This window comes from Chlorocebus sabaeus, chromosome 8 (assembly GCF_047675955.1).
Source record: "Chlorocebus sabaeus isolate Y175 chromosome 8, mChlSab1.0.hap1, whole genome shotgun sequence".
In the NCBI taxonomy this organism is placed as follows: domain Eukaryota; kingdom Metazoa; phylum Chordata; class Mammalia; order Primates; family Cercopithecidae; genus Chlorocebus; species Chlorocebus sabaeus.
Window position 1 is genome coordinate 11,589,182 of NC_132911.1, and position 18,615 is coordinate 11,607,796.

An 18,615-nucleotide genomic window follows, 5' to 3' on the forward strand; every position below is an offset into this window, starting at 1 on the left:
GGAGACTCACTCTCTTGGGATCTCTAGATTTTTAAAACCAACTTTTTCTCTCATCTGCCATTTTATGGGATATTTGGAGACTCCTAGCAATGCTCCTCAGACCTCAGATCTTGAGATGCAGTCAATTCCCTTTCATCAATGGCTGCTTCAGGTTCAGACCTTGCTTTTTCGTTGGTTTAGGCCATGAAGAATGTCTCCTTTGATCTCTCCTCCTTCATGTTGTGCTCTGCCTGGATTTTAAATGGAACCGGGATAGCTCATTCTCACCCAGGATCCTTTTTGGTTCTACAGGAAACATTTATGCATTCTCTGCCAGGCTGACTCTGCATATTCTAGGCAATCTCAAGTAGTGACTCTTTTCAAAAAAAATTTTTTTTTTTTTTTTTTTTTTTTGAGATGGAGTCTCACTCTGTTGCACAGGGTAGAGTGCAGTGGTGTGATCATAGCTTACTACAGACTCCAACTCCTGGGCTCAAGCGATCCTCCTGCTTCAGTCTCCCAAGTAGATGGGACTACAAGCATTCGCCATCATACGTGGCTTTTAAAAAATATTTAAATAATTTTATTTCCAAATTAGTGCAGTAACCTGAGTTCAGTTACCAACACATTGAAGATTTGAAAATAATTATTTCCTTTTAGACACACTCTTACTCCCAGCTTTTCTTTCTTTAAACGGAGCAAGTAACTTTTGTATAGGTGGTACAAACGTAAACTTAAGTCGAGTTCAAGTCCCATATTAACTGAAAGCACATGAGAGAGATTTTATTATACTGTTGTTTATTTGGTATACTTTCTTTAAAAAATCAAAGAATACGTGCAAAAGCTCAAAAGACTGATTCTTCATTGTTTCCAGATGAATGTGGTAGAGATGAAAAGTGGATCATTTCTACTTGACTACATCATAAGTTTTACATGAATGCTTCAGTTGACAGCTATTATTTATCATGAGTAACTATGCTCTTACTCTGTATGTATTACAACCCTTTAAAAACCCACAACATCGCCTCTGTGTATTTCCCATTGGGGTAAAAGGCATTTAAAATATAAAGTATCTTTTTTATGCTAAAAAAGTAACATTTACTAATCTTCTACTATACAGCTAGTATTACTCATGCTGTTTTTATTTATAGGGTGCTTAACAGCCAGATAGTAGTTAACCTTTCCAGTCATCCTGGGCAGGAGAATATTAGGAAATCATTTCATATTAGCGCAGAAATACCAATCAGTAAATCCAAGAATTAGCAGAGGATCCTGGAATGAAAAAATGACATCCAATTGACTGAGTACAGTATGTAGAATGTCTTTCAGATAAAGTTAACTTAAGAAATATATTTTTAAATGTTTATTTATTGATAATCATATTTGTACATATTTACAGGGTACATGTGATATTTTGTTACATGCGTAGAATGTGTAATGATCAAATCAAGGTATTTAGAATATCCATCACCTGGAATATTCATCATTTCTTTGTGTTGGGAACATTTTAAGTCCTCTCTTTCAGCTATTTTGAAATATACAATATATTCTTGTTAACTATAATCACCCTACTCTGCTGTCAAACATTAAAACCTATTCCTTCTATCTAACTATATGCTTGTACCGATTAACCAGCTTATTTTTATCCAACCCCCTTTGCCCCACCACAATCCCTTCGCACCCTATAGTATCTATCATTCCATTTTCCACCTCCATGAGATCAACATTTTTTAGCTCCCACATATGAGTGAGAACATGCAACATTTGTCTTTCTGTGCTTGGCTAATTTCACTTGACATAATGTCCTCCAGTTTCATCCATGTTGCTGCAAATGACATGATTTTACCAAGCCAGTGACTCTTCTTTACAGAGTGTCAACGAGCTCACCAACACATCTCTCTTGACTTCCAGATTTCCTGGACAGAGTCAGATGTCCATCCATTCTGCACCCTCAGCCACGAAGAACACATTTCAAGCCCTCCAAACAATCCAGTTAAAGCTACTCTTGTCACCTTTAGATAGAACTCATAGCAATCAATTACCCCTCCAAACCAACTCCCCTCACACATTCTTTCTGATTTCCCTCTCTCGACCTTTTTATACCTCTGATATGTGGGAATAGCCCTTGGATGCAAAGCCTAAGACTTGTCTAACCACTTTTCAGATATTTCTTTTGAAAAATTGATGCTTGTCTCACAACGAATTTCAATATTAGATACCTTTCTTAGTGCCTCAGTTGAGTAGTTTAGCATATTTTTATACTAGTTGATAAAATCTTACTTTTCGTCCCAGGTTGATGGCTCTGATTCTATGGCTAAATGGAGACCCTACTAGTAAAATAGCCTTATTAATTTTATAATATAAGTATGTTAAAAGCCACAGGACAAGGACTTTAAAAAGAATCATCTGTTTAAATTGTTGTCTGTTGTAGCCAAGCCTCCAAGATGGTCCCTGCCCCCTGGGATTCATATCTTTGTGTAGTGTGACAAAATCCCCACTGGCTCAGGGTTGCTGGTCTGTTTGATCAGTAGAATAATACAGAGAAGTAATGAGATGTTACTTCCAAGATTAGGTTATAAAATATTTTGATTTTGTCTCACTTGCTCCTTGTCTCGTGTAGATATTTGCCCCGGGGGAAGCCACGTTGTGATCAGGTTCACTCTGGGGGGAAGCCACGTTGTAATCAGGTTCACTCTGGGGGGAAGCCATGTTGTGATCAGTTTCACTCTGGGGGCGGGGGAAGCCATGTTGTAATCAGTTTCACTCTGGAGGAAGCCATGTTGTGGTCAGTTTCATGGAGCATCCCACATAGGAAGGAACAGAAACCTCCTGCCAGCAGCTACACGACTGATCTTGGAAGTGGAACCTCCAGCTAGGCTTTCAGAGAATACAGCCCCTGAAGACAGTTCAGCTGCAACTTAATGAGACATCCTGAGCCGGAATCATGCAGCACCCCATTCCTAGATTCTTGAACCTTAGTAACTATGTGAAACAAAATGTTTGTTATTTCAAGTTCCTAGGTTTGGAGCTTTTTAATGCAGCAATAGAAAACTGATATGCTGTATAAATAGTTGGACTAAAGTTCTTCACATTTGTAAAATGTTTTGCAAAGTATTGCATTTACTAACATAACTGAGTCGCTCTATATTCTAAAGTCCATTATAAAAATAAGATATAAATTTATTGGACTCATCTTCATTCCTTTCAAAATATTTATTGCAGATTTCTTTGAAAATATAAGCAGAAAAATTAGGAATATTTTTCTGACTAAATGATTTCACATTCAAACTGTTCTATTTTTGTTTTGCTTAATTTTTATTATGTTCTTCTGAGAACAACAACCATTTAGCACCTGGAGGACTGAGACAGAGACTGAAAGAGGCTTTCAACAGATGATTGTGCAGCTAACAAGGGAAGGGAGAAAGAGGGTTAACCTGGGTCTTACTGACAGACTATGCCCCATGCTGAGTTCTGTTCCTAAACACAGAGATGTGAGAGTTTGTTAATGTAACTGATTTTTCATAGTATTAAATATGTTTCCTCTTTTATCACTACTAAAGCAGCTGAAAATAAAAGTCCTAAAAACAGTGGTGTGAGGGGGTGGGGGCGAATTCAGAATTTACTAATACATCAGTAGCAAAGAGACAAATTATATTTGGTGCCATGTGAGAAGCCTAACACGGCTCATTAGAGCATAAAACATGTTCCAGAAGCCACTCCTAAGGTAGCCAGGATGAAATACACACAATCTCCCCATCCACGTCCTACTCTTTCCCTTGCAGTGGGAATCTGAATTCCGAAACTGCATTTGTAATGCGGAAGAGTCATCTTGCTAAAGACTTTCATATCTTCCTTCGCCTTCCTACCTAACCTTCCCACCTCCTGGAAGGTTTGTGGTTCTGGTCTGCCTCCATCTCTATTACAGGGGTGAGATGCCATTTAGTAAATATTCCTGAGTCTGTGTCATGGTTCTGTTTGCATTCGATGCCCATTTCACAGTCAGGCCTGAGCAGTGTCTGGAATGGTTCATTCTGGAACAGTCTAGCCTGCTTCAGACTTCCTCTGCAGCTAATGGAAAGGCCAGGGCTGGCACTGCTGCCTCTCACAGGTTACGTCTGTTAGCCGCATCTTCCTTCTTATTGGGAGAAAGTTTATATGGTCTGTGCAGGAACACAGGTTGACTCAGGTAAACTAAGGTAAACACAGGTACACCCAGCTACATTCAGGCATTCTCAGCTATACTCAGGTTCAGGAGTTTCTGGTTCAATGATACCTTTCCATGGTTCTCAAATTGTGATTTTTCAATTAAAAAGAATAATTTGAAACTCTATCTGAAGTATAGAATGAAAATTTGAAAATGAGATGACCTTAAGGATGAGCTTGTTGTTAAGTAAATAAGAAAAAAGATTAAAATGAATAATAAAAAATATTAAAAATGAGAGGACTAAATGTATTAAGTAGCTAAATTAAATATAGATTAACAAGTATATAATTTGTACTCTTTGGTATGAATCAAGTATAAACAAATGGATTCGAATTTCTGAACCCACAGTCCAATTTTTTCTTTTAAGAAAAAAGCTGTCATAGCCACGGAGGTCTCCCTTGGTCGGGCTTGCACCTGCGCTTCTCCCTCCGGTGACAAGTACAAGTCTGTAGCAGGGGAGTCTGATCACGTCTCTGCTTCCCGGAGCTCGTGGTACCTGTGGGACAGGACATTTGCCTTCAAGGCCTGAGTTGCTCCCCATCAAGGCCTGCATAGGGTGGAGATACCTTCGGCAGAAGAAGAGAAAATGTTCCTTATATGGTATTTTGCTTGTGACAAATACTCACACATCGATGAACTGGTTAAGAAGTGAACTACACTAGATTTGTTAGAGTCTCCTAAAATTGGAATAGAGAAAAGAACTTATTTCCAGATGTCTGAAGCAGGACTTCCTAACCATATGGAAGTAGATGTTAAATTACGTAAAATAATCCTAATTTTAAATATCCCTCATATCTCACTGTATTAGTCCATTCTCGCATTGCTGTAAAGAAATACCTGAGATGAGGTAATTTATACAGAAAAGAGGTTTAATTGGCTCATAGTTCTGCAGGCTATGCAGGAAGCATGATGCTGGCATGTGCTGGGCCTCTGGGGAGGTGTCAGGAAACTTACAATCATGGCAGAAGGTGAATGAGGAGCAGGCACATCTTACATGGCCAGAGCAGGAGCAAGAGTGCTCAAGGGAGGAGGTACTATGCATTTTTAAACAGCCAGATCTCACGAGAGCTCACCCACTAGCAGCAGGACAGTATTAAGAAGAATGGTGCTAAACCATTCATGAGTAATCTGGCTCCATGATCCAATTATCTCCCACCAGGCCCCACCTCCAACACTGGGCATTACAATTTGACATGAGATTTGGTAGGGACACAAAATCCAAACTATATCAACTGCTCATTCCTATGACACCACTCTACTAGCTATATATCTGCACAGTGGCTTTTATTATGTTAATTGCAGATAATATGCATTCCTTGAAGCTGGGTGTACTCTTTTTTCTTTTTTTTTTTGAGATGCAGTCAAGCTCTGTTGCCCAGGCTGGAGTGCAGTGCACTGCACTCTAGGTTCACTGCAAACTCTGCCTCCCGGGTTCAAGTGGTTCTCCCGCCTTACCCTCCTGAGTAGCTGGGATTGCAAGCGTGTACCACCACTCCTGGCTGATTTTTGTATTTTCAGTAGAAAAAGGGTTTCACCATATTGACCAAGCTGGTCTCGAACTCCTGACCTCAGTGATCCGCTCTCCTCAGCCTCCCAAAGTGTTGGGATTACAGGCATGAGCCACCGTGCCCAGCCCTGGGTGTACTTCTTATTTATACGTAGCACTGCCTGGTATTTGTGGAATACCAGTAAACATTTGTTACATAACTGATCAATGGAATTAATGAACTTGGCATACTTGTAAATAAAAATATCTGATTCATCTACATAATTTACCCAAATGAAGGGCTGTAGCCATCCTTCATGCTTAGCAATGTTACGCATTCTCTTTTGTTTTCTCCTAGTCCAGTGACAGATGCAGTTTTCTTGCTGTACTTATTTTCCACATAACCTCTGGGTGACCCTAAATGAGGCCTTACCTATCTGGCACTTTATCTTGTCAAAACTCCTTGCATGGTTATCACTCCTATCTATCTTGACTCACGGTTGGATCAATCGACAGAGTAAGTATTTAATCCCTGAAATCAATCTCTCCGGATTCTCAATCATTTGTCTTTGCTGGGTCTGACTTCCTTCTAGTTCTATGTACGAGCCTTTGTAAGGTTATCTCAAACTCAGCAGCCCAGGGGAGACTTTCCTAGAGGCGGCTGAGAGGCACATGCATCTTTGGCCCTGATGAGGACATCTGTGTATTTATGTGTGTGGACATGTAGTCCCTTGGAGCCAGGCAAAGGAGATTTGTAAACAAATGTAGTTTCTGCTGCTGACTGCCTGTCTGGCCACAGTGTTTTCATCTACAAATAGTTGCCACCCTTTCAGTCTTGTTGAGAGCTAGCTATGGGAAGACATGCCAAGCTCATGAATTCCCATTTAAATGCCACACATGTAACATGAAACCAGGTGCAGCCTATCAGTAAGAGGAAAGTACCTAAATGGCTTAAATGTCAAAGGGAAAGCAGGTCGGCAATGGCATCCTATCCCCAGTGTGAGATGTAGACCATCAGCTCCAAAGCCCTGCAGGCTGCCTGAGTGCACAGTAAATGGGGTCAGGCTCTCCTTCGGGTTGAAATTTCTATCCAGCCAAAAGTTAGATCTTCTTGGAAGCAAATTGACTCTTCCAACAGTTTAATGGAATCTACCTGCCCCTGCAACTGTCAGTGGTATCATCATCACTGCCAGAGGTAACAAAAGTGGGGATTGCTGCCGGCAGTCACTCGTGAGCAATTCTGCTCAATTGTCTGTGTAATGTTTAAATTGAGGACTACTACCTAGGCACCAGGCACTGAGCTGTATGCTTTCTATGCAATTTCTTGCAATTCCTCTCCTGATGCTCTGATGTATACCATTAGAATTTTTCAGATGAAGAAATTGAGGCTGTAAGAAGATATTCTCAAGATTATACAGCTATGAAGCAGAAAGATAAGGATTTCAACCCTGTTGTGCCTGACAGCAGAGCCTGAGAAGTAGGAAGGTGGCTGCAGAAGATGGGTTTACCCCAGCACCAATCTGTGTGACCTCAGTGACAGTGATTGATCTGGCCTCATCTCCATAACCAGAAAAAGTTCCTCCATCATACTTTAATCTTTTTCAATGGGAAAATATTGGTATCCTCATGTCATTTTGTTTTTGCCTCCTTGCAAATACTTACTGAACATGTGAAAGTGTATTTCCAAAGAGTTAGAAACATGACTGTCATCTAAATATAGAATGAACATGCATTAAAAATGTATTCAACTCATTGAGGGAACCAGTATGATGGTAATGCTGGTTCCAAAAGCATTTGGAGGAATTGAACATTCAGAAGCATTTTAGGGGGAAAATGCCAGAATAAGATTCCTGGATTAGACGCAAAACTGTTAATGTCCTACAGGCAATACAATCTGAAATTGAGGTTATCATTTCTACCAAATAGAAATCTACAAAGTAACATGTAACCTCACAGGAGTGTCTAGCTCTGATCCAAGTTAATGACAGAGTCAAACACAAGTACCTTTCCTTAGATCAGTGGGCTCTCAAACTTTTCTGCATGTTAAAATGACTTGGAGAGATTTTTTTTTTGTAATCCTGACACCCGAGATCCCACAGGTATTAGTTTCTTATTGCTGCTATTACAAACTACCACAGACATCGTGGCTTAATGCAATCCAGCTTTATTCTCTTACAGTTCAGGAGGTCAGAAGTTTAAAACTGGTCCAAAGAGCTGCTTCCTTCTAGAGGCTCTAGAGGAGAATCCATTCCTTGCCTTTTTTACCTTCTAGAGGCTGCCTGCATTCCTTGCCTTGTGATTCCTTCCTCACCTTCCGAGACAACAGCACAGGGTCTTTTCTGATCTCTGCCTCCATCTTTAAGCCTTCTCTCTCTGACTCTGACCCTCCAGCCTCCTTTTTGTAAGAGCCATTGGGATGACCTTGGGCCCATCCAGATAATCCAGGATATTTCCCCCATCTCCAGACATCTTTGGGAGGTTATTGTTTAGCCTATCACATCACCCCCCACCATTAAATCAGGATGTCTAGGGGTGGGAGTCAGGCAGCCGTAGTTTTCAAACATCCCAGGCATTTCCAATTTGAAGCAAAGTTTGAAAACCAATTCCCTAAATAGTTAAATAACCTTTAAATGATGCAGGAGTTAGCACGCCACCCCAAAATAGGCCACTCTGACATATTGACTATTTTGAGTTTAGGGTACCTGGAAAACAACAAGTGTGAGAGGATCACTCTGACTTTCCGTTTCTTACAAGTAGGAGATGAAATTCACATGTGAAAGATCCCTTTCCTATATCAGAAGGAAAGCATCATTCTTATCCTCAAGGATAGGAAGTTGAGGCTAAGGGAAATTTGTACAAATAAACCTTGTTAGACTAAACTTACCTTCCGAGCCACTCTTTCACCCAATTAACTACTCAGCCCAAGCTTCTTGGCCTTATGACATTTTCACAATTCATGACTCTTTGTCTAATTCTGTATGTAAGTGTTCAATCTAACTGTGCCTTTGGGTCTGCATTTCCTTATGTAGTCTCCCCTGCCATGTAAAACTTGTATTAGGTAAATTTGTTCTTCTGCTGTTGATCCTGTCTTATGTCTCTTATGTTAATATAATTCTCAGCCCCAGGAAAAAAAAAAAAAAAGGGTACAGGTTAAATTTTGCTTCCTCTGTATTTGTAAATTTTGGATAATTTTTCTTAACAAACTGAAGAAATTACTGAACATTTCTCAAACGACCAAAGCTATGTTTCAATTAGCATCTGCAATCACATCTTTGTTGTATCTGATCCTGACCTGGTTGCTCTTTTCCCTGACTGTGTAAACTTGGTGAGTCAACGCCGCCTTTTGCCCTTAAGTAAAATGGAGCAAATGGAACTCATTTCTGTCGGAATGGTGGTGACAGTGGAGGAAGGTGTAAGCCAAGTGACTGAAACGCCATCTGTCACTGTGATGCTGCACATGTCCGTGGTCGGCTGCTGGAGGACGCATCAGCCTCAGGTTTGCATAGCCAAGAATCATGATCTGTGGACCACAAAAGACTGAGGCTTGTCAATGCTGCTCAAGTAACGAAAATGAAAATAACATGCACACGCGCACACCCACCCATCTATCCTTCAATTATGCCTGACGGCTGAAAGCAAGCAGAGGAGAGCTGTGAAAACAGTTAGTGGCGCCATACCTGGGAATCTTGGTGAATCTCCAAAAAACATAAAATCTCTTGCAGTAAACCTATCATCGGTCTGAGTTTACTGCATTTCACCCAGCGCTGATCCTGGAGCCTCGGGGTAAACTTTTCAGAAGAGACTGGTACTGATTTTCAACCTGAACACCTGAATTTATTAGAGTAGTTCTTGTATTTTAATTGAAACAACAGGACATTCCCCAGGTTTGCAATGATCTGCAGGATATTTCTGAAAACTCTGAAAGGTCTGAAGAATGTGTCTCAGGCTGAAGGGAGGGGAAAGTTTCACTCTTAAGGTTCCACTTAGAGACCACATTCCCATCTCCAGACTCCTCTGTTCTGTTTATGTGGACAAACTTTGCTCTTTTTTAGATATAAGATTCAACTTAGTTGACAAGCTTTATCAGTTCCTTGTTACAAGACTAATAATCACAACTTTAATGAGCCATGAATCAGGTTTCCTAAAGCTACAATTTTCAAATCTCCTTCAACCAGCAGAGCCAATTTTTCAAATAAAATCATACAAAAGCCAAAATACACATGACAAAGGGAAAACTGGGACCTTCGCAGCTGGCACTATTATGCTTCTTAAAATAGGACATACAGTTGATCCTGATTATTTACTAATTTCAGATTTGTGACTTCACCTACTTGCTAAAATTAATTTGTAACCTCCAAATCAATACTTGTGGTGCTTTTGTAACCACTAGCAGACATCCACAGAGCAGTGAAAAAAATGTCACCTGAGGCTCCTGTTCCCAGCTAAGGCTGAACAAGGCGGCTCTCTGCCTTCTTGTTTTAGCTCTTATACAGTAAACAAGAGTCCTTTTGGAAATCTATTTAGTGCTATTGTTTTACATTTTTATGGTTTTTGTTAGTAATTTTGCGGTTTAAAATGGGCTCAAATAGTGCTGAAGTGCGGCCTAGTGGTCCTAAGTGCAAGAAGTCTGTGATGTGCCTTATAGAGAAATACGTGTGTTCCAGAAGCTTCATTAGGGCATGAGTTAGAGTGCTAGTGGTCGGGAGTTCAACGTTAATGAGTAAACAGTATATATTAAATATGTTGTCTTGGCCCGGCGTGGTGGCTCACACCTGTAATCCTAGCACTTTGGGAGGCTGAGGCAGGTGGATCACTTGAGGTCAGGAGTTTGAAACCAGCCTGGCCAACATGGTGAAACCCCATCTCTATTAAAAATAAGAAAAAAATTAGCTGGGCGTGGTGGTGGGTACCTGTAATCTCAGCTACTGGAAGAGGCTGAAGCAGGAGAATCGCTTGAACCCAGGAGGTGGAGGTTGCAGTGAGCTGAGATTGTGCTACTGCACTCCACTCTGGGTGACAGAGTGAGACTCCGTCTCACAATAAATAAATAAATAAAAATATGGTGTCTTTAAAAAGAGAAACACAAAAAACAAGGTTATCCATTAATCAATTAATAAAAATGTCATGACCAGAGATTTGCAGGAACCTAATCCTCCGTTTCCCCTGGAAGCAATGGTTCAGTGCTCACTGATTCAGTGTTTGCTATGATTTTACAAAATATAACTGACATGAACGGTAAGAATCAACTGTGCCTTTGTTTGGAAAAATATCTGGGTGGCAGCTTAAGTTAGGTGGTGAAACTCCAGGGGCCTAGGCAGAAATGTGTGTGTTCCTACAGGGATGAAGTAGAGGAAGAAAAGAAGAAAAGACAGGGAGAGAAAGGGAGGAGAGAGGAGCTACAGGTAGAAAGGGACTATTAGGTTGGTGCAAAAGTAACTGCGGTTTTTACCGTAACTTTTAATATTTACCCCCATCTCACTGAAGGACCAAAAAAGCAGCCCCCAGCAACAGATACTGAAAAGGTGCTGGAGAACAGGAATGTCTAATCCAGACTTTTAGGATTCCTTGCCATATTGGGTATACTATGAAACCGTGATTTCCAGCTCTTTCTTAAAATTTACTATACTTAAATGTGCCTCTCATGCTAGCTGCTTAGCTTCTTTTTTCTCATGGAAATCAGGAAAGTTTCTTGTCTTCAGCAAAGCGATGTGCATTTTTTAAGGAGGCAGAGTCTCAGCAGAGAGAACCATGACAATGTAAGCCTTGCAGGGATCTGAAAGCATCTTGGAGAAGATTTTGCTGTGCTGAAGGACTGGGCTTGAAAACTCCCCATCCTAGCAATTTTACCTGGCCTTCAAAGGGCTGGGAGGGCCCATAAATCTGTTCTGTTTGCAGCAGGACAAACAGATAGAGAGGCTTGTGAAATGCCCTTGCCGTGGTTCCCACCTTGACTTTGCAGAACAGAGTGCCAACCATGGACGGGGCATATAACAGCTGTGTCCCATAACAGAGTAGCAAGCACAGTTCCTCCTTGGATCTGTGCCTAGCACATTCCCTGACAATGCCCCTGAGAAAGAGTCACCAGGATTTAGCTTCACCAGTCTCTTCTCACGTGGCCTTTCAGGAGGGTTGCAGGGTTGTGCCCAGGGCACAGTCACAGAAGCCAGGACTGGACTGGGGCCTGGAAAATACAATGTTCCCTGTGGCCAATTGCAGCACTATGTTTGGTAGCATATGCTTTGCTTGTCTTTCTCCTTCCCTGTGGGATTCTGCTAGGAATCAGGCTCCCCCTGGCCTGTTTTATTATTTATTTATTTATTTATTTGAGATAAGGTCTCACTTTGTTGCCTGATATGGAGTGAGTGGTGTAATCACAATTCACTGCAGCCTCAAACTCCTGGGCTCAAGGGATCCTTCCACCTCAGCCTCCAGGCAGGTGCCACCATGCACGCTTAATTTTTTTAAAGTTTTTTTTTTTGTAGAGGTGGGATCTTGCTATGTTGCCCAGGCTAGTCTTGAACTCCTGGTCTCAAGTAATCCTCCCACCTTGGCCTTCCAAAGCACTGGGATTACAGGCGTGAGTCACCGCGCCTAGCCACCATGGAGTTTTTCACGAACTGAAACCATCCTCTGAACGTTCCAGCAAAGCTCCAGCAGATGGTGATTTCCCCTGACTGCACACATGTGCCAGAAATGCGTTCGTTCGTAAGCCACTGAGCCATGTTCATCAACTTGCCCCAGTGAACGGAGGATTCCTTGGGACCCTCCTTAGCAGGAACTGGAGAAGAGAAACAGACGAGGCTGCCACTACTGCTCGTGCCGCACTTGTACATTTAAGGGCCAAGGATTTCCAGAGCCCAACTTCATCTTCCTGGCTTGCCTGGTCTCTTGGCTTCTGCTCTGGGCTCTGGGATCCAAGAACCCAGGACTTCCTCATCTGTATCCTGAGCGCAGCACGTGCACCAGCCATAATTATGTCCCCACATCACAGACGTGTTTACATCCCCTTTATCTCATTTTTTTCTTTACCAGTTGTGTCAGGCTGACCCCCGTTTTCTCCTTTTGCACTTATGGACCAACAAATCAGCAGTTGTAAATATCTGTGACAAGGATAATTTATTTGCTACACACAAATGTGTTGGATGTAGGTGGTAACAGGAAAGAAACAAAAATATTATTACTCAAAATGTAGTGATAAGATGCCAGGGTCTGAGTAAGTCTTCTGATGGACTTTCAGGGTGGTAGAGTGTTTGTACCTTTTGAAAATATGAACTGACCCCGTCTCTACTAAAAAAATACAAAAAACTAGCCGGGCGAGGTGGCGGGTGCCTGTAGTCCCAGCTACTCGGGAGGCTGAGGCAGGAGAATGGCGTAAACCCGGGAGGCGGAGCTTGCAGTGAGCTGAGATCCGGCCACTGCACTCCAGCCTGGGCGACAGAGCGAGACTCTGTCCCCCCCCCCAAAAAAAAAAGAAAGAAAGAAAATATGAACTGAACAGCCAGTATAGACAAACATTTGGTCAGTTCTGTAAAACAGATGTTAGATGACTTCCTTGACTGGGTAGGCTGTTTAATTCAGGCAGAATATTCTGACCAGTAGCCCCTGGATAAACACAGACCGGCAATGGCCCAGGTTGTTTTCTTCTTCTTCTTCTTCTTTTTTTTTGAGATGAACTCTCACTCTGTCACCCAGGCTGCAGTGCAGTGGCATGATCTCAGCTCACTGCAATCTCTGCCTCCTGGGTTCAAGCGATTCTTGTGCCTCAGCCTCCCAAGTGGCTGGGACTACAGGCATGTGCCACTACATCTGGCTGTTTTTGTTTTGTTTTGTTTTGTTTTGTTTTGTTTTTGTTTTTTAAGTAGAGACGGGGTTTCACCATGTTGATCAGGCTGGTCTCGAACTCCTGACCTCAAATGACCTGCCTGCGTCAGCCTTCCAAAGTGCTGGGATTACAGGCATGAGCCTCCACACCTAGCCCCAGGTTTTTAATACCTATACGTACACTAGTTAAAAGATTTGACAACAAAATGTGAATATCTCTCCCGTCTTTTTCTTCCTTTCCCAGCTGTGCGAGTGTGTGAGATGGAGCTGAGGGCTTGGAGGGTGAGCTCTAGGACAGGACCCACAGGCCTGGTAGCCTGGTGACAGGTGCACTCAGCTTCTCATCAGTATGGAAATAGAGTTGGTTGAAGCCAGGCTTGGGGGAGCCAGGGCCGGGGGCTCTCATCTCACCTTCTGCTGCAAAGGTGACTCAGCTTTCATGGCCTTCAGTTCTCATCTGGTTGGGCAGGTACTGAACAAAGCAGATGACATCAGCTATGCGTGGAATTCCTCACCACTGTTCTCTGCTAAACACACTGTATTTTCAACAGAACCTCTCATCAACAGAGACTCCTTACGCACGTAGTGTTGCCAAGCGCAGTGTGGTCCAGAGTTACCTGTTGGCTCTTGGCTCCTGGATCAGGCTCCTCAGTTGCCCATCTGTGGAGACAGAGCCAGGCTCATGGAATGCAGGGCAGTGGTCTCCGGAAGCTTGGTCTGAGCAAAGTCACATATTCTGGCATTTGGTCAGGACAGCAGAGCTGCTTTTTAACAGAGAAGAGTAAATTCTCCTCCCTGGCTCTGACCCTTCAGAGGTGGAAATGTTGGTTCACCAACCCACCTTTCCACTTCCTGTCATTTCTTTTTTATCACTTTTACCGGAACAAATGCCATTTCTAGCCTTCTCACTGCCCAGCTCCAGTGAAGCCCACGCAGCACTGTCAGATTCTTCTTCCTTAAATACAGCTTTGATCGTCATTCCTCCCCTGCTCAAAAAGCTGCAAATACTTCCCTCTACCTACAGAGGAAGGAAGACCACGCTTACTCAACCTGTCCCCGAGCCCCTACGATAGGGTCTCAAGCTGCTTTTCACCCTCATCCCCCCTCCTTCCCCCCTAAATAAACCTTCCTCTTCCCTCAATTCTCTTTGCAGGTTGCTCAGTGTGCCCAGAACGCCTTTTCCCCGGTGTCTCTGTTTAGAAATGGTTCCTCCAACACCCCCACTCCTCTCTCCCCGTGAAATCCACCCCATTCTTCAAGTGTCAGCTCTTTCTCCAACTCATTCTTAATTCATTCAGCCCAGAGGGACGTCTTTCACTGCTCTGAATTTACTGTCTGTTTCAGGCATTCATTTAGTGCTCCTGATTCTCTCCAAACTTTTTAAAAAACTACTTTCATTTTAAGTTCAGGGGTACATGTGCAGGTTTGTTACAGAGGTAAACTCATGTCATGGGGGTTTCTTGTACAGATTATTTTATTGCCCAGGTACTAAGCCTAATACCCAATAGTCGTTTGTCCTGATGCTCTCCCTCCTCCCACCCTCCACTCTCCAATCGGCCCCATTGTGGGTTGTTCCCCTCCCTGTGTCCATGTGTTCTCATTATTTAGCTCCCACTTATAAGTGAGAACATGTGATATTTGTTTTTCTGTTCCTGCATTGGTTTGCTAAAGATTGTGGCCTCCAGCTCCATCCATGTCCCTGCAAAGGACATGAGCTTGTTCTTTTTTTATGGCTGCAGATTCTCTCTAAATTTATTGCACCAATAAGAAATTGGTGAGTGAGCACTGATAACTGGTGGCCCATGGCAATGGAATATTCATAGGCTGGCCCCCTTCTCCCTTTCATAGCTCATACCTGGTCAGGAGTGACGAGCAGATAGGGAATAGGACAGTTCTCAGGTGAAGAAGCATTTACCCTAAGAGAAAGGATGTTTCCTAAACGACAAGCAGATTGAATTCTTCATTGTTTGGGGCCAAATACACTTTGTTTTCTAAAACAGAGTCTACTATTACAGCTGTTCTACATAAAGCTGACGCCATTGCCTTCATCTCAGCCCCACTGGGAGCGTACGTCTGCCCTGTGTTCTGAGCAGCTGTAATGGATTTACGGAGATATTCACATACTCCTCCCCAGCCCCTCCCAACCCCCAGCAGGGTCCCATTTTTACAGCATGGCTGGACAACACCTCCACACTCTACCACGCTTCCTGAGCCAAATGGACAGCTCATTCCTGACTCAGGTCTATGACCCTGGCTTCATCAATACATTAGTCTCAATAAATGAGCCAGGCAGCCTCAGAGCACTGTGACATTGATACAGGATAAAACCTTTATACCTTGTGAAGGGAGAGTCTGGTCTCCTCAACCAAGGCATGAGAAAGCCTCTTGAACTGAATTCCAAGAAGCTGCCAGCTATGATAAAAGGGTTCCTCGACTACAAGTTTAAATGCCTGCTTTCCGATGCTTCATTACTCCTGAAATGATCGGGAAAAGAACTTTGTTCTTGGCGAGGTTTTCTCATCAGCAAATGAAGGTTTTTTGTTTGTTTGTTTCCTGACAATTTCTTGGTCCTTTTCACACTCTAAAATGCTAGATGTCTGAAGAATCTTTGCACCCAAGACTGAAGTACATGAGACAGTCTTGCTCTGTCACCCAGGCTGGAGTGTGGTGGTGGGATCTCATCTCGCTGCAACCTCTGCCTCCTGGGTTCAGGCAATTCTTGTGCCTCAGCCTCCCGAGTAGCTGGGATTACAGGCACCTGCCACCATGCCCGGCTAATGCTTGTATATTTTGTAGAGATGGGGTTTCGCCATGTTGCCCAGGCTGGTCTTGAACACCTGGACTCAAATGATCAGCCTGCCTCAGCCTCCCAAAGTGAGCCAACACACCGGCCCTAAAATACATGACCTTTTAAGAGCTCTCCCAACATTGTGACCTCTGAGATTTGCTATAGTCCTCACTGCAGAAAGAATACACATTTGTGAAAATCTGTCTCAGTGCTTTGGAATTGTGCTTACAGTTCTTCTGTGCTTGTTTGCCTGTCTGTTTGTTTAATCTGAAATGGCATGTCAGTGTTTTTCAAAATTCCTGCCTCTTTTGGCATCAGTTAAGATTCATGATTGCAAGCAACAGAAATCAAGTCTGGTTAACTCAATATGAAAAGGACTCTCATGGCAGATTCTTTGAGATCTCACAGTATCAGCTCTGTGAAGTGAGAACCTGGAGTAACACACAAGGCGTGTTATAAAGGAGCTCACTCCATTTGCGATGTTTGTCCATTGCCAGCTGGAGGGCTTCCACTCCCCTTCCCTGCTTGCCCCACACCTGGGCAACCAAGTTACGAAGACTGTGGGTGTTCTGTGCCCCTGTCAATGTCCAGGAACCTCAGATAGTGCACCCTCTAGCCCATGTGCCAGCCCCAACCCAACTTCATCTCCTAACCATAATAAAAGCCCAAAGCCACCCCTACACCGCCTTCCAACATCAGCTGTTCCCTCCTAGGACTCGCCAGCTCGTGAGTACTAAATATAATTTATTCAACATCACTGGTGAGAGTGTTGTGTTATCTCTCGTGACACGTGGAAAACCCCTGGGTTAAGCCACAGAATTCCAGCTGAACATGGGCTGCTGCCCCTGCCCAACTCTTGAAGCTGCCACAACTTCTGGGAATAAATTGCGAACTGACCCCGGGTATTTGTGACATGCCCTGAAGATTCAGTTCTGGACAGGAGAATTGCCATGTTTGAGCCTAGGCACATGCCATCATCCCTGGTTGCCAGGGCAGGAGGACGATCTCCTCTTCTGCTTCCCTAGTTATGAACACAGCAGCTTTAGAAGTATCTGGAGGAAAAACAGTGAGACAAAATAACCTTCGAACACAATACTCAAAGATGGAAATTCTGTCATTGAAAGACTTACTAATTCTTTGTGAATAAAAAATACACACCTCTTGTAGTCTTCAGGTACTTACAAAGCCTTTTAAAAAATTGAGATAAAATTCACATAACACAAAATCTACCATTTTAACCATTTTAAAGTGTACAATTCAGTGATCTTTATTCACAATGTGGTGCAGCCAATGACTGATATCCAATTCCAGGACATTTTCATCACGTCAAAAAGATATATCTTACCCCTTAAGCAGTCAGTCCCCATTCCTCCTCCTCCCTTCTCCCAGCAATCACTAATCTGCTTTCTCTCACTGTGGATTTTCCTGTTCTGGACATTTCATATACATGGACTCAGATACTCTGAGGTCTTTTCTGACTGGTTTCTTTCACTTAACACAGTATTTTCAAGGTTCATTCATATTGTAGTGTGTATATCAGCACTTCATTTTTATTGCTAAAAATATTCCATTGTATGTTTATACCATATTTTGTTTCTCTTTTCTGATGATGATGATGATGATGATGATTATTATTATTATTTTGAGACAGGGTCTCACTCTGTCACCCAGGTTGGAGTGCAGTGGCACAATCTTGGCTCATTGCAACCTCTGCTTCCTGGATTCAAGTGATTCTCCTGCCTCAGCCTCCCGAGTAGCTGGGACTACAGGCACACACTACCATGCCTGGCGAATTTTTGTATTTTTTAGTACAGAAGGAGTTTCGTAAGTTGGTCTCAAACTCCTGATCTCAAGGAATCTGCCTGCTTCGGCCTCCCAAAGTGCTGGGATTACAGGCATGAGCCACCACGCCCAGGGCCTTATTTATCTTTTGAACATTTGGGTTGTTTCAACTTTTTGGCTGTTTTGCGTAATGCTGCCATAAACATTTATATACAAGTTTCTGTGTGAATATCTGTTATCAGTTCTCTTGTGTATATTCCTAGGTGGAGTGGAATTGCGTGGTCTTAACTGTAACTTCATGTTTAACTTTCTGAGGAACTACTGGAACTTCCATTTGACATTTCTATCAACAATGTATGAGGGAGTCACTTTCTCCTAATACTTGTTATTGTCATTATTGTTATTTTCATAGTCCTCTTAGTGGATATGAAGTGGTATCTCATTATGGTTTTGATTTGTATTTCCCTAATGACTAGTGGTGCTGAGAATTTTTTTTCACGTATTTATTGACCATTTGTGTATCTTCCTTGGAGAAATAACTATTCAAATTCTTTG

The 18,615-nt window shown here is 42.6% G+C and overlaps 1 long non-coding RNA gene across 1 annotated transcript; it reads right to left on the reverse strand.

Moving 5' to 3' along the window:
* Positions 1-4,363: 4,363 nt before the first annotated feature.
* On the reverse strand, positions 4,364-17,172 carry LOC140712291 (uncharacterized). Its single transcript, XR_012093820.1, has 3 exons — positions 16,999-17,172; positions 8,554-9,189; positions 4,364-4,749 (listed from the first exon to the last, which is right to left on the reverse strand). It is a non-coding gene; the product is annotated as an uncharacterized lncRNA (long non-coding RNA).
* Between the last annotated feature and the right edge of the window lie 1,443 nt (positions 17,173-18,615).